General features: G+C 46.1%; 1 protein-coding gene across 6 annotated transcripts in view; it reads left to right on the forward strand.

Moving 5' to 3' along the window:
• The window catches only part of CDK14 (cyclin dependent kinase 14), a 1,910,605-nt gene that overhangs the window by 1,577,216 nt on the left and 318,870 nt on the right, over positions 1 to 14,519 (forward strand). The gene's annotated exons all lie outside the window — the stretch shown is intronic.

Here is a 14,519-nt window from a genome sequence, read left to right on the forward strand (position 1 = left end):
GCTTTATAGATCTAAGCTTGACACAAAGCATTATTGAGCTAGGCGGGCAAAGATTCATAATGTTTGCAGAGCAATTGGCAACCTTACAAACCTCAGTTGAGTCTTTCAATCAGTTCATCAATACATTTCATCACCACAAACTGAGTCAGTCACAGCATTCAAAGTTGGAGGAGCCTGTAACGCTGCTTGAAGTTGAAACAGCAGTAATCCAACTAGCAAAAGGCTAAAGCCTCTGGGCCAGACCCAATTCCTCTGGAAATCTGTGATTTTCTCACACGTTTTAACTCTGGTTCTCCGAGATCTTTTTACCTCTTTCAGCTCTCTCGGGCAGGGTACCCTGCTCTTGGTGTGAAACTGGTATTGTAATCTTCTTTAAAAAATGTAGGATTCCAAGCACTGTGGTTCCTATTGGCCAATATCCTTGATCAATACAGACTCAAAGACTTATACTCTGATATTGGCCAATCGGTTATCCACGGTGATCTCTGGTTTGGTTGATCACAATCAGCAAGGGTTATACCTGGACGTAATACAACCTCACCTGTTAACATGGCAATAACAGCCTTGGAGTCAGCTTCTGTTGCACAGGCTCCTGTTTGATTGATTATGCTTGATGCCGAAAAGGCATTTGATTGAGTCTCTTGGTCATTTTGCTGGGCAGTTCTGGGTACCTCTGCCTGTGGTCCTCAGTTTAAATTGTGGGTGCAGCAACTGTATTTGGGACTGAAGGTCAGGGTTCTTTGAGCTGGTACACTCTCAGACCCTATTGAAATTACCAGAGGTATCCGTCAGAGGTGTCCTCTTACACCCCCAGGTCTTTTCCTTATATTTCAAGCCTTACATCCAAGCTTTAGAGCTTGCTAATTCCATTAGTACACTGCAGCTATACATCTGTATCTCAAAGTTCTTGCTTATGCAGATAACATGGCTATTTTAACCCTCACCACTACTGCTGCATTAACAGTGGTAGAGGCAGTGGCGATGGAATCGGCCTTGTGTCAAGGTATAAGCTCAATTCTGACAACGTGCAGGTTTTAAGAAATGTCACTGTCCTGGCCCAAGACAGGAGGTGGGTACTGTCCGAAACATACCTGGGAGTAGCACTGACTCTGCGGATGGAGGAAATCTTCAAGCTAAAATGTAGTAAAATAAGTAAACAGTCCATAGAGGTGTTTAACAAATTGAACAGACTTCATTTGGGCTTGATTGGGAGGTGTAACTTGATAAAAATGATTACTGTACCTTGATATCTCTATCTCTTTAGGTGTATACCTCTCTGTTTACCAAAGGTTTTTTCAAATCAAAGCTTTTTGGCAGGAAATTCTTATGGAGTTACAAGAAACCCAGTTGTAGCATACAGCATCTTAAACTACCCCGCAAAAGAGGTGGCATGTCTCTCTCAGCTTTACGGGTGTACTATTATGCAGCTTTCATTTCACAACTTAACTATGGTTCTGGGTAGGGAACTTGGTCTCTGGGTGTAATCTTCTCAGAGAATTTGCCGTGGGGAGAGGTTATTGTGCCACACCCAGGTATTATCAACTCTGTGTACTTCCAGAGGACTAGATTCAAGACCTGAGGGTTTGCTATCAAATCTAGACTTATCTTAAAAAATTATTTTCTAACTTCACCACTTTTAACCAGTATATCCATTTGGGTTATAATCTGAACATGCCCCTGCTCGTCCATCATAGCTTTCTTAGTGTTGGTCATACTCTAAACCTTTTACTCTGGGACAAATGTTTGATCTGTTATCTTATGAGATCCTTCAGCAACAATTCTCCCATCTCCGTATGGCATTTTTTAGGTACTAATAATTCTGGCATTTTTACTGACTTTAAAGCAGAAGAGGTATGCTGGTCTCGAAATAATGTTCTCAACTATCTCATGAGAAGCCCTTAGAAGGGTAATGATTGTGGTGATTGAGGAGAGGGACAATTTATTCCAAGTTGTGGGGGGAGATACGTGGAGTAGATATCTAGGGGCCACAATGACTCGCGATGATATTAAGAGGAGTAATACCATTGCACAGTGTGCGCTGAATGTGTCCTGGGTCAAAGTCCAGCATTTTGAATTCATCACTGATTTCTTTTACATGCCACACTGTTTACATTTTATGAAGTTGAGACAAGATGAGAAATGTTTCCGGAATGGGGAAAATAGGGCTGAAGCCGTCCATAATTTTTTCTGCATGTATGAACCTAAATGGGATCTTTCATGTTGATATTTTTTGGGATCATAAGTTGATCATTGTGGTGCACTCATCTCTGATCCCACCCAATATCGCAGGGATTTGTTTGCTGACATTCGGTTGGCTAGAATGGTGCTGGCTTGGTAGTGGCTGTTTAGAGAGGTTTCTAGCCCAAATGTGTGGTGGAATGAATTTTCAAATATCTATTCTTTTGAAATGTCTATTGTAGACAATAACGAACATAGAACTAGATTAAATCGGACTTGGGATCCCTTCAGGGCTTGGGTGCATTTGGTTCTGGCTGGTAACGATAGGCTATTACTGTAATGTTTTGTATTATATGGATTTTTTGACAACCTGCTAATTATGATGCACTCTGCACTTTATGATCTCTTTGTACCTCTTCCCCCCCCAACAATATTACATTTACTACAAGGCTCCTTATCATTTTCACTTATCCAAAATGTATTCAATGATTTCTCTATTGCGAGTTTAGACAACTTGCAGGCATCCTCAAAATCTTAACCTATGTGCCATCATTTGTGTGGGGAATTTATCCAGCAACATAATTGGAGCTAAACACTATTTTTAAGTAAATCAAAATGTTATAGTTTTCTGAAGTCTCAACTATTTTCAACTAATATAAAGGACTATTTTTGTGCAACATAGTTTAAAAACCTCATTTGAGAATCAATCATCAATTTGACCCTGTCTGATCTCACTTACCCATATGCCTTTCTCTTATATAGAATCAGATTTATTATTCTAACATTCATTTGATGACTAAGGCATTGGGGTTTTGTTTTTATCAGGTCCATGATTGTTTATTGCTTTTGTTTTTACAAACTAAGATGTCAATTTAAAGATCACATTGGCTTGGCAGAATATACGTCCATGTCCCTGAATCTGTGGTTTGAGAATCTGCGTTGTCTTACTAATATAATGTAGGTGTCAAGGACAAATGAGCATATGGTTCTCATTGAGTCTCACAATTAGTATATTATTAAAGTTCCTTTGTTTTGCCTATCACAAGATTGACCATTTATATTATTTATGTAATATGAGATATATTACATCTCCCACATGGTAATAGCTCTCAAATAGGGGTACTACGAGAGGGTGCCAGATGTCTTTGTTACTGGATGTAAATGACATTATACCAACAAACCTACCTCTATTTGTGTCTCATTTAAAGGCAACACTTGGGTGACTAAAGGAGAGAATACAATACCTGCATTCAATAACTTTCATGTTTTAATGATCTTCTTTATTTGGTTTGACATGGTGGTACATGTTATGCCATTACCATCTGTAGGAAAGTACCATCTTGCCTGGCATGTTACCCCCATTTTTCACTGTATATATGTTGTTTTAGTTGTATGTGTCACTGGGACCCTGGTAACCCAGGGCCCCAGTGCTCATAAGTGTGCCTGAATGTGTTACCTGTGTAGTGACTAACTGTCTCACTGAGGCTCTGCTAATCAGAACCTCAGTGGTTATGCTCTCTCATTTCTTTCCAAATTGTCACTAACAGGCTAGTGACCATTTTTACCAATTTACATTGGCTTACTGGAACACCCTTATAATTCCCTAGTATATGGTACTGAGGTACCCAGGGTATTGGGGTTCCAGGAGATCCCTATGGGCTGCAGCATTTCTTTTGCCACCCATAGGGAGCTCTGACAATTCTTACACAGGCCTGCCACTGCAGCCTGAGTGAAATAACGTCCACGTTATTTCACAGCCATTTTACACTGCACTTAAGTAACTTATAAGTCACCTATATGTCTAACCTTTACCTGGTAAAGGTTAGGTGCAAAGTTACTTAGTGTGAGGGCACCCTGGCACTAGCCAAGGTGCCCCCACATTGTTCAGAGCCAATTCCCTGAACTTTGTGAGTGCGGGGACACCATTACACCCGTGCACTACATATAGGTCACTACCTATATGTAGCTTCACAATGGTAACTCCGAATATGGCCATGTAACATGTCTATGATCATGGAATTGCCCCCTCTATGCCATCCTGGCATAGTTGGCACAATCCCATGATCCCAGTGGTCTGTAGCACAGACCCTGGTACTGCCAAACTGCCCTTCCTGGGGTTTCACTGCAGCTGCTGCTGCTGCCAACCCCTCAGACAGGCATCTGCCCTCCTGGGGTCCAGCCAGGCCTGGCCCAGGATGGCAGAACAAAGGACTTCCTCTGAGAGAGGGTGTTACACCCTCTCCCTTTGGAAAATGGTGTGAAGGCAGGGGAGGAGTAGCCTCCCCCAGCCTCTGGAAATGCTTTGTTGGGCACAGATGTGCCCAATTCTGCATAAGCCAGTCTACACCGGTTCAGGGGACCCCTTAGCCCTGCTCTGGCGCGAAACTGGACAAAGGAAAGGGGAGTGACCACTCCCCTGACCTGCACCTCCCCTGGGAGGTGTCCAGAGCTCCTCCAGTGTGCTCCAGACCTCTGCCATCTTGGAAACAGAGGTGCTGCTGGCACACTGGACTGCTCTGAGTGGTCAGTGCCACCAGGTGACGTCAGAGACTCCTTCTGATAGGCTCCTTCAGGTGTTAGTAGCCTATCCTCTCTCCTAAGTAGCCAAACCCTCTTTTCTGGCTATTTAGGGTCTCTGTCTCTGGGGAAACTTTAGATAACGAATGCAAGAGCTCATCCAAGTTCCTCTGCATCTCTCTCTTCACCTTCTGCCAAGGAATCGACTGCTGACCGCGCTGGAAGCCTGCAAACCTGCAACATAGTAGCAAAGACGACTACTGCAACTCTGTAACGCTGATCCTGACGCCTTCTCGACTGTTTTCCTGCTTGTGCATGCTGTGGGGGTAGTCTGCCTCCTCTCTGCACCAGAAGCTCCGAAGAAATCTCCCGTGGGTCGACGGAATCTTCCCCCTGCAACCGCAGGCACCAAAAAGCTGCATTACCGGTCCCTTGGGTCTCCTCTCAGCACGACGAGCGAGGTCCCTCGAATCCAGCGACTCTGTCCAAGTGACCCCCACAGTCCAGTGACTCTTCAGTCCAAGTTTGGTGGAGGTAAGTCCTTGCCTCACCTCGCTGGGCTGCATTGCTGGGAACCGCGACTTTTGCAGCTACTCCGGCCCCTGTGCACTTCCGGCGGAAATCCTTTGTGCACAGCCGAGCCTGTGTCCACGGCACTCTAACCTGCATTGCACGACTTTCTAAGTTGGTCTCCGGTGACGTGGGACTCCTTTGTGCGACTTCGGGTGATCACCGTTTCACGCATCCTCATAGTGCCTGTTTCTGGCACTTCTGCGGGTGCTACCTGCTTCAGAGAGGGCTCCTTGTCTTGCTCGACGTCCCCTCTCTCTGCTGGTCCAATTTGCGACCTCCTGGTCCCTCCTGGGCCTCAGCAGCGTCCAAAAACGCTAACCACACGATTTGCAGCTAGCAAGGCTTGTTGGCGTTCTTTCGGCGGGAAAACACTTCTGCACGACTCTCCACGGCGAGAGGGATCCGTCCACCAAAGGGGAAGTCTCTTGCCCTTTTCGTTCCTGCAGAAACCTCAGCTTCTTCTGTCCAGTAGAAGCTTCTTTGCACCCGCAGCTGGCATTTCCTGGGCATCTGCCCATCTCCGACTTGCTTGTGACTTTTGGACTTGGTCCCCTTGTTCCACAGGTATCCTAGATTGGAAATCCACAGTTGTTGCATTGCTGGTTTGTGTCTTTCCTGCATTATTCCTCTAACACGACTTCTTTGTCCTTAGGGGAACTTTAGTGCACTTTGCACTCACTTTTCAGGGTCTAACTCTCACTATTTTCTAATAGTCCCAGCGACCCTCTACAAGGTCACATAGGTTTGGGGTCCATTCGTGGTTCGCATTCCACTTTTGGAGTATATGGTTTGTGTTGCCCCTATCCCTATGTTTCCCCATTGCATCCTATTGTAACTATACATTGTTTGCACTGTTTTCTAAGACTATACTGCATATTTTTGCTATTGTGTATATATATCTTGTGTATATTTCCTATCCTCTCACTGAGGGTACACTCTAAGATACTTTGGCATATTGTCATAAAAATAAAGTACCTTTATTTTTAGTATAACTGTGTATTGTGTTTTCTTATGATATTGTGTATATGACACTAAGTGGTACTGTAGTAGCTTCACACGTCTCCTAGTTCAGCCTAAGCTGCTCTGCTAAGCTACCATTATCTATCAGCCTAAGCTGCTAGACACCCTATACACTAATAAGGGATAACTGGGCCTGGTGCAAGGTGCAAGTACCCCTTGGTACTCACTACAAGCCAGTCCAGCCTCCTACATTGGTTGTGCAGCGGTGGGATAAGTGCTTTGAGACTACTTACCACTCTTGTCATTGTACTTTTCATAAGAGAAAAATATACAAAACAAGGTCAGTGTATATACACATAGCCAAAAAGTTTTGCATTTCCTCTTTTCACTCTTTTCTAAGTGCTGAAAAGTACTTCTAACTTTCTAAAAAGTTCTAAAAAGTTTAAAAAGTTTTTTTCTCTGTCTTTCTAAAAGCTCTGACAAACTTTTTATCTTTTACTATCACTTTAACTCTCTCTAAAAATGTCTGGCACAGGCCAAAATGTTGATCTGTCCAAACTTGCATATGATCACCTTAGCTGGAAAGGAGCAAGGAGTCTCTGCATAGAGAGAGGTTTGAGTGTAGGGAAGAATCCGTCCTTAGAACTGTTAATTAACATGCTTAGAGTACAGGATAAGGCCATAAGTGCCCCATCTGTTGAAAAAGTAGCTAATGGTTCTCAATCTGATCCAGGGACTCCCCCAGGAAAAGATTCAGGAAAGAAACTTCCTAGCCTGCCCATTACTAGACAGTCTAGCATAGTTGGTAATGATGATGAGCCACACCATATAAATAGTGTTGTCTCACCTCATAGCAAAAGCATTTATTCTCACCATACTGGTAGTGATGTTTCTGTTAGCCAAGCTGTTAGGGTGGCTTCTGTAAGGGACAGGTCTCCTTCTGTCCATTCTCACCATACTTCTGTTTCAAGGCATGTCCCTCCCACCCACCCTGATGACAGATTGTTAGAAAGGGAGCTCAATAGATTGAGAGTGGAACAAACCAGACTGAAGCTCAAGAAGCAACAGCTGGATTTGGATAGACAGACTTTAGAAGTAGAGAAGGAGAGACAGAAACTGGGTTTAGAAACCCATGGTGGCAGCAGCAGTATTACCCATAGTCATCCTGTAAAAGAGCATGATTCCAGGAATCTGCACAAGATAGTTCCCCCTTACAAGGAGGGGGATGACATTAACAAGTGGTTTGCTGCACTTGAGAGGATCTGTGTTGTACAGGATGTCCCTCAAAGGCAGTGGGCTGCTATCCTATGGCTATCATTTAGTGGAAAAGGTAGGGATAGGCTCCTTACTGTGAAAGAAAATGATGCTAATAATTTCCAAGTTCTTAAGAATGCACTCCTGGATGGTTATGGCTTAACCACTGAACAATACAGGATAAAGTTCAGAGAGACCAAAAAGGAGTCTTCACAAGACTGGGTTGATTTAATTGACCATTCAGTGAAGGCCTTGGAGGGGTGGTTACATGGCAGTAAAGTTACTGATTATGACAGCCTGTATAACTTGATCCTGAGAGAGCATATTCTTAATAATTGTGTGTCTGATTTGTTGCACCAGTACTTGGTGGACTCTGATCTGACCTCTCCCCAAGAATTGGGAAAGAAGGCAGACAAATGGGTCAGAACAAGGGTGAACAGAAAAGTTCATACAGGGGGTGACAAAGATGGCAACAAAAAGAAGGATGGTAAATCTTCTGACAAGGGTGGGGACAAATCTAAAAATGAGTCTTCATCAGGCCCACAAAAACACTCTGGTGGGGGTGGTGGGCCCAAATCCTCTTTTAATCAGAACAAGGAAAAGAAACCATGGTACTATTTATGTAAAATAAAAGGCCATTGGACAACAGATCCCAGTTGTCCAAAGAAAGGCACCAAGCCTCCTACCACTACAACCCCTACTGCTACACCTAGTGTCCCTACTAATAGCAGTGGTGGTGGGAGCAAACCTACTAATAGCCAATCCAAGGGAGTAGCTGGGCTCACTATTGGTAACTTAGTTGGGGTTGGCCTTTTTAGGGAGGCCACAGAGGCTGTGTTAGTCTCTGAGGGGGCTATTGATTTAGCCACCTTAGTTGCTTGTCCCCTTAATATGGATAAGTACAAGCAGCTACCCCTAATAAATGGTGTTGAGGTTCAGGCCTACAGGGACACTGGTGCCAGTGTGACTATGGTCATAGAGAAACTGGTCCACCCTGAACAACACCTACTTGGTCACCAGTACCAAGTAACCGATACTCACAACAACACACTTAGCCACCCCATGGCTGTTGTAAATCTCAACTGGGGGGGGGTTACTGGTCCAAAGAAAGTTGTGGTAGCTTCAGATTTACCTGTAGACTGTCTATTAGGGAATGATTTGGAGACATCAGCTTGGTCAGATGTGGAGTTGGAGGCCCATGCAGCAATGCTGGGCATCCCAGGGCATATTTTTGCTTTGACAAGGGCTCAGGCCAAAAAGCAAAAAGGACAGGGAAGCTTGGATCCTGGAACAATGGACCAAGTGCTCCCTAAAGCTAGGGCTAGTAGAAGCAAACCACTTCCTACTATCCCTCCCTCTACAGTGGATTCTACTTCTGAGGAAGAAGAATTCCCTCCCTGTGCAGAACCTACACCAGAGGAGCTGGAAGCAGACACTGCTGAGCTTTTGGGTGAAGGGGGGCCTGCCAGAGAGGAGCCGAGTGTGGCACAGCAAACCTGTCCCACATTAGAGGGTCTCAGACAGCAAGCTGTCAAACAGGCTAATGGGGATGTCAGTGACTCTCACAGAGTTTACTGGGAGGACAACCTCTTGTACACTGAGCATAGGGATCCTAAACCTGGAGCTGCCAGGAGATTAGTGATTCCTCAGGAGTACAGAAAGTTCCTCCTAACCCTGGCACATGACATTCCCCTAGCTGGACACCTGGGTCAAATGAAAACTTGGGACAGATTGGTTCCATTGTTTCATTGGCCTAGGATGTCTGAGGACACAAAGGATTTTTGTAAGTCCTGTGAAACCTGTCATGCCAGTGGCAAGACAGGTGGCACCCCAAAGGCACCCCTTATCCCACTGCCTGTGGTTGGGGTTCCCTTTGAAAGGGTAGGGGTTGACATAGTTGGCCCCCTTGACCCTCCTACTGCTTCAGGCAATAGATTCACCTTAGTGGTAGTGGACCATGCCACAAGATATCCTGAAGCTATTCCTTTAAGGACCACTACAGCACCTGCAGTGGCAAAGGCCCTCCTGGGAATATTTTCCAGGGTGGGCTTCCCAAAGGAAGTGGTATCAGACAGGGGAAGCAATATCATGTCTGCATACTTAAAGGCCATGTGGAAGGAGTGTGGTGTAACGTACAAGTTCACAACACCCTATCATCCACAAACAAATGGACTGGTGGAGAGATTTAATAAAACTCTCAAAGGCATGATTATGGGTCTCCCTGAAAAACTCCGCAGGAGATGGGATATCCTTCTACCATGCCTCCTTTTTGCCTACAGGGAGGTACCCCAGAAAGGAGTGGGCTTCAGCCCCTTTGAACTTCTTTTTGGACACCCTGTTAGGGGTCCACTCACACTTGTAAAGGAGGGTTGGGAACAACCTTTAAAAGCTCCTAAGCAGGATATTGTGGATTATGTACTTGGCCTCAGATCAAGGATGGCTGAGTACATGAAAAAGGCCAGTAAAAACCTTCAGGCCAGCCAAGAGCTCCAGAAGCAATGGCATGATCAGAAGGCTGTTTTGGTTCAGTACCAACCAGGGCAGAAAGTGTGGGTCTTGGAGCCTGTGGCCCCAAGAGCACTCCAAGATAAATGGAGTGGTCCCCACACAATTGTTGAAAAGAAGGGAGAAGTCACCTATTTAGTTGACATAGGCACTGCCAGGAGTCCCCCTAGGGTGCTCCATGTCAACCGCCTGAAACCCTACTATGACAGGGCTGATCTCACCCTGCTCATGGCAACTGATGAGGGACAGGAAGAAGACAGTGATCCTCTACCTGATCTCTTCTCTTCCACAGAACAAGATGCTCTTGTGGAAGGTGTAGTTTTGGCTGATTGTCTTACTGCTGAGCAGAAAGACCATTGCATAAATCTCCTAGATCAATTCTCTGAACTCTTCTCTACTGTGCCAGGTACCACTTCTTGGTGTGAGCACACTATAGATACTGGAGACAGTTTACCTGTCAAAAGTAAGATCTATAGGCAGCCTGACCATGTCAGGGACTGCATAAAGCAAGAGGTGCAGAAAATGTTAGAACTAGGAGTGGTTGAGCACTCTGAAAGTCCATGGGCTTCTCCTGTGGTACTTGTACCAAAACCCCATTCCAAAGATGGAAAGAAGGAAATGCGGTTTTGTGTAGACTATAGAGGTCTCAACTTGGTAACCAAAACTGATGCTCACCCTATACCCAGGGCAGATGAGCTCATAGATACACTGGCATCTGCCAAGTATCTAAGCACTTTTGATTTGACTGCAGGGTATTGGCAGATCAAATTGTCAGAAGATGCTAAACCTAAGACTGCATTTTCTACCATTGGAGGACATTACCAGTTTACTGTAATGCCTTTTGGTTTGAAAAATGCACCTGCCACTTTTCAGAGGTTGGTGAACACAGTCATGCAAGGGCTGGAAGCTTTCAGTGCAGCATATTTGGACGATATAGCTGTCTTTAGCTCCAGCTGGGATGATCACCTGGTCCACCTATGGAAAGTTTTGGAGGCCCTGCAAAAGGCAGGCCTCACTATCAAGGCTTCAAAGTGCCAGATAGGGCAGGGTAAGGTGGTTTATCTGGGACACCTTGTTGGTGGGGAACAGATTGCACCACTTCAGGGGAAAATCCAAACAATTATTGATTGGGTTCCCCCTACCACTCAGACTCAGGTGAGAGCCTTCCTAGGCCTCACTGGGTATTACAGGAGGTTCATTAAGAACTATGGCTCCATTGTAGCCCCTCTTAATGACCTCACATCCAAGAAAATGCCTAAAAAGGTATTATGGACAGCAAACTGTCAGAAAGCTTTTGAGGAGCTGAAGCAGGCCATGTGCTCTGCACCTGTCCTGAAAAGCCCTTGTTACTCTAAAAAATTCTATGTCCAAACTGATGCATCTGAATTAGGAGTAGGGGCAGTCCTATCACAACTTAATTCTTAGGGCCAGGATCAACCTGTTGCTTTTATTAGTAGGAGGTTGACCCCTAGAGAAAAGCGTTGGTCTGCCATTGAGAGGGAGGCCTTTGCTGTGGTCTGGGCACTGAAGAAGTTGAGGCCATACCTGTTTGGCACTCACTTCATTGTTCAGACAGACCACAAACCTCTACTTTGGCTAAAACATATGAAAGGTGAAAATCCTAAATTGTTGAGGTGGTCCATATCCCTACAGAGAATGGACTATACAGTGGAACATAGACCTGGGAGTAGCCACTCCAATGCAGATGGACTCTCCAGATATTTCCACTTAGATAATGAAGACTCATCAGGTCATGGCTAGTCTTATTGTCCTTCGTTTGGGGGGGGTTGTGTAAGAAAGTACCATCTTGCCTGGCATGTTACCCCCATTTTTCACTGTATATATGTTGTTTTAGTTGTATGTGTCACTGGGACCCTGGTAACCCAGGGCCCCAGTGCTCATAAGTGTGCCTGAATGTGTTACCTGTGTAGTGACTAACTGTCTCACTGAGGCTCTGCTAATCAGAACCTCAGTGGTTATGCTCTCTCATTTCTTTCCAAATTGTCACTAACAGGCTAGTGACCATTTTTACCAATTTACATTGGCTTACTGGAACACCCTTATAATTCCCTAGTATATGGTACTGAGGTACCCAGGGTATTGGGGTTCCAGGAGATCCCTATGGGCTGCAGCATTTCTTTTGCCACCCATAGGGAGCTCTGACAATTCTTACACAGGCCTGCCACTGCAGCCTGAGTGAAATAACGTCCACGTTATTTCACAGCCATTTTACACTGCACTTAAGTAACTTATAAGTCACCTATATGTCTAACCTTTACCTGGTAAAGGTTAGGTGCAAAGTTACTTAGTGTGAGGGCACCCTGGCACTAGCCAAGGTGCCCCCACATTGTTCAGAGCCAATTCCCTGAACTTTGTGAGTGCGGGGACACCATTACACGCGTGCACTACATATAGGTCACTACCTATATGTAGCTTCACAATGGTAACTCCGAATATGGCCATGTAACATGTCTATGATCATGGAATTGCCCCCTCTATGCCATCCTGGCATAGTTGGCACAATCCCATGATCCCAGTGGTCTGTAGCACAGACCCTGGTACTGCCAAACTGCCCTTCCTGGGGTTTCACTGCAGCTGCTGCTGCTGCCAACCCCTCAGACAGGCATCTGCCCTCCTGGGGTCCAGCCAGGCCTGGCCCAGGATGGCAGAACAAAGGACTTCCTCTGAGAGAGGGTGTTACACCCTCTCCCTTTGGAAAATGGTGTGAAGGCAGGGGAGGAGTAGCCTCCCCCAGCCTCTGGAAATGCTTTGTTGGGCACAGATGTGCCCAATTCTGCATAAGCCAGTCTACACCGGTTCAGGGGACCCCTTAGCCCTGCTCTGGCGCGAAACTGGACAAAGGAAAGGGGAGTGACCACTCCCCTGACCTGCACCTCCCCTGGGAGGTGTCCAGAGCTCCTCCAGTGTGCTCCAGACCTCTGCCATCTTGGAAACAGAGGTGCTGCTGGCACACTGGACTGCTCTGAGTGGCCAGTGCCACCAGGTGACGTCAGAGACTCCTTCTGATAGGCTCCTTCAGGTGTTAGTAGCCTATCCTCTCTCCTAAGTAGCCAAACCCTCTTTTCTGGCTATTTAGGGTCTCTGTCTCTGGGGAAACTTTAGATAACGAATGCAAGAGCTCATCCGAGTTCCTCTGCATCTCTCTCTTCACCTTCTGCCAAGGAATCGACTGCTGACCGCGCTGGAAGCCTGCAAACCTGCAACATAGTAGCAAAGACGACTACTGCAACTCTGTAACGCTGATCCTGCCGCCTTCTCGACTGTTTTCCTTCTTGTGCATGCTGTGGGGGTAGTCTGCCTCCTCTCTGCACCAGAAGCTCCGAAGAAATCTCCAGTGGGTCGACGGAATCTTCCTCCTGCAACCGCAGGCACCAAAAAGCTGCATTACCGGTCCCTTGGGTCTCCTCTCAGCACGACGAGCGAGGTCCCTCGAATCCAGCAACTCTGTCCAAGTGACCCCCACAGTCCAGTGACTCTTCAGTCCAAGTTTGGTGGAGGTAAGTCCTTGCCTTACCTCGCTGGGCTGCATTGCTGGGAACCGCGACTTTTGCAGCTACTCCGGCCCCTGTGCACTTCCGGCGGAAATCCTTTGTGCACAGCCGAGCCTGGGTCCACGGCACTCTAACCTGCATTGCACGACTTTCTAAGTTGGTCTCCGGCGACGTGGGACTCCTTTGTGCGACTTCGGGTGAGCACCGTTTCACGCATCCTCGTAGTGCCTGTTTCTGGCACTTCTCCGGGAGCTACCTGCTTCAGAGAGGGCTCCTTGTCTTGCTCGACGTCCCCTCTCTCTGCTGGTCCAATTTGCGACCTCCTGGTCCCTCCTGGGCTTCAGCAGCGTCCAAAAACGCTAACCGCATGATTTGCAGCTAGCAAGGCTTGTTGGCGTTCTTTCGGCGGGAAAACACTTCTGCACGACTCTCCACGGCGAGAGGGATCCTTCCACCAAAGGGGATGTCTCTAGCCCTTTTCCTTCCAGCAGAAACCTCAGCTTCTTCTGTCCAGTAGAAGCTTCTTTGCACCCGCAGCTGGCATTTCCTGGGCATCTGCCCATCTCCGACTTGCTTGTGACTTTTGGACTTGGTCCCCTTGTTCCACAGGTATCCTAGATTGGAAATCCACAGTTGTTGCATTGCTGGTTTGTGTCTTTCCTGCATTATTCCTCTAACACGACTTCTTTGTCCTTAGGGGAACTTTAGTGCACTTTGCACTCACTTTTCAGGGTCTTGGGGGGGGTTATTTTTCTAACTCTCACTATTTTCTAATAGTCCCAGCGACCCTCTACAAGGTCACATAGGTTTGGGGTCCATTCGTGTTTCGCATTCCACTTTTGGAGTATATGGTTTGTGTTGCCCCTATCCCTATGTTTCCCCATTGCATCCTATTGTAACTATACATTGTTTGCACTGTTTTCTAAGACTATACTGCATATTTTTGCTATTGTGTATATATATCTTGTGTATATTTCCTATCCTCTCACTGAGGGTACACTCTAAGATACTTTGGCATAT

The sequence above is a fragment of the Pleurodeles waltl genome, chromosome 10 (genome assembly GCF_031143425.1).
Source record: "Pleurodeles waltl isolate 20211129_DDA chromosome 10, aPleWal1.hap1.20221129, whole genome shotgun sequence".
Classification (NCBI taxonomy): Eukaryota; Metazoa; Chordata; class Amphibia; order Caudata; family Salamandridae; genus Pleurodeles; species Pleurodeles waltl.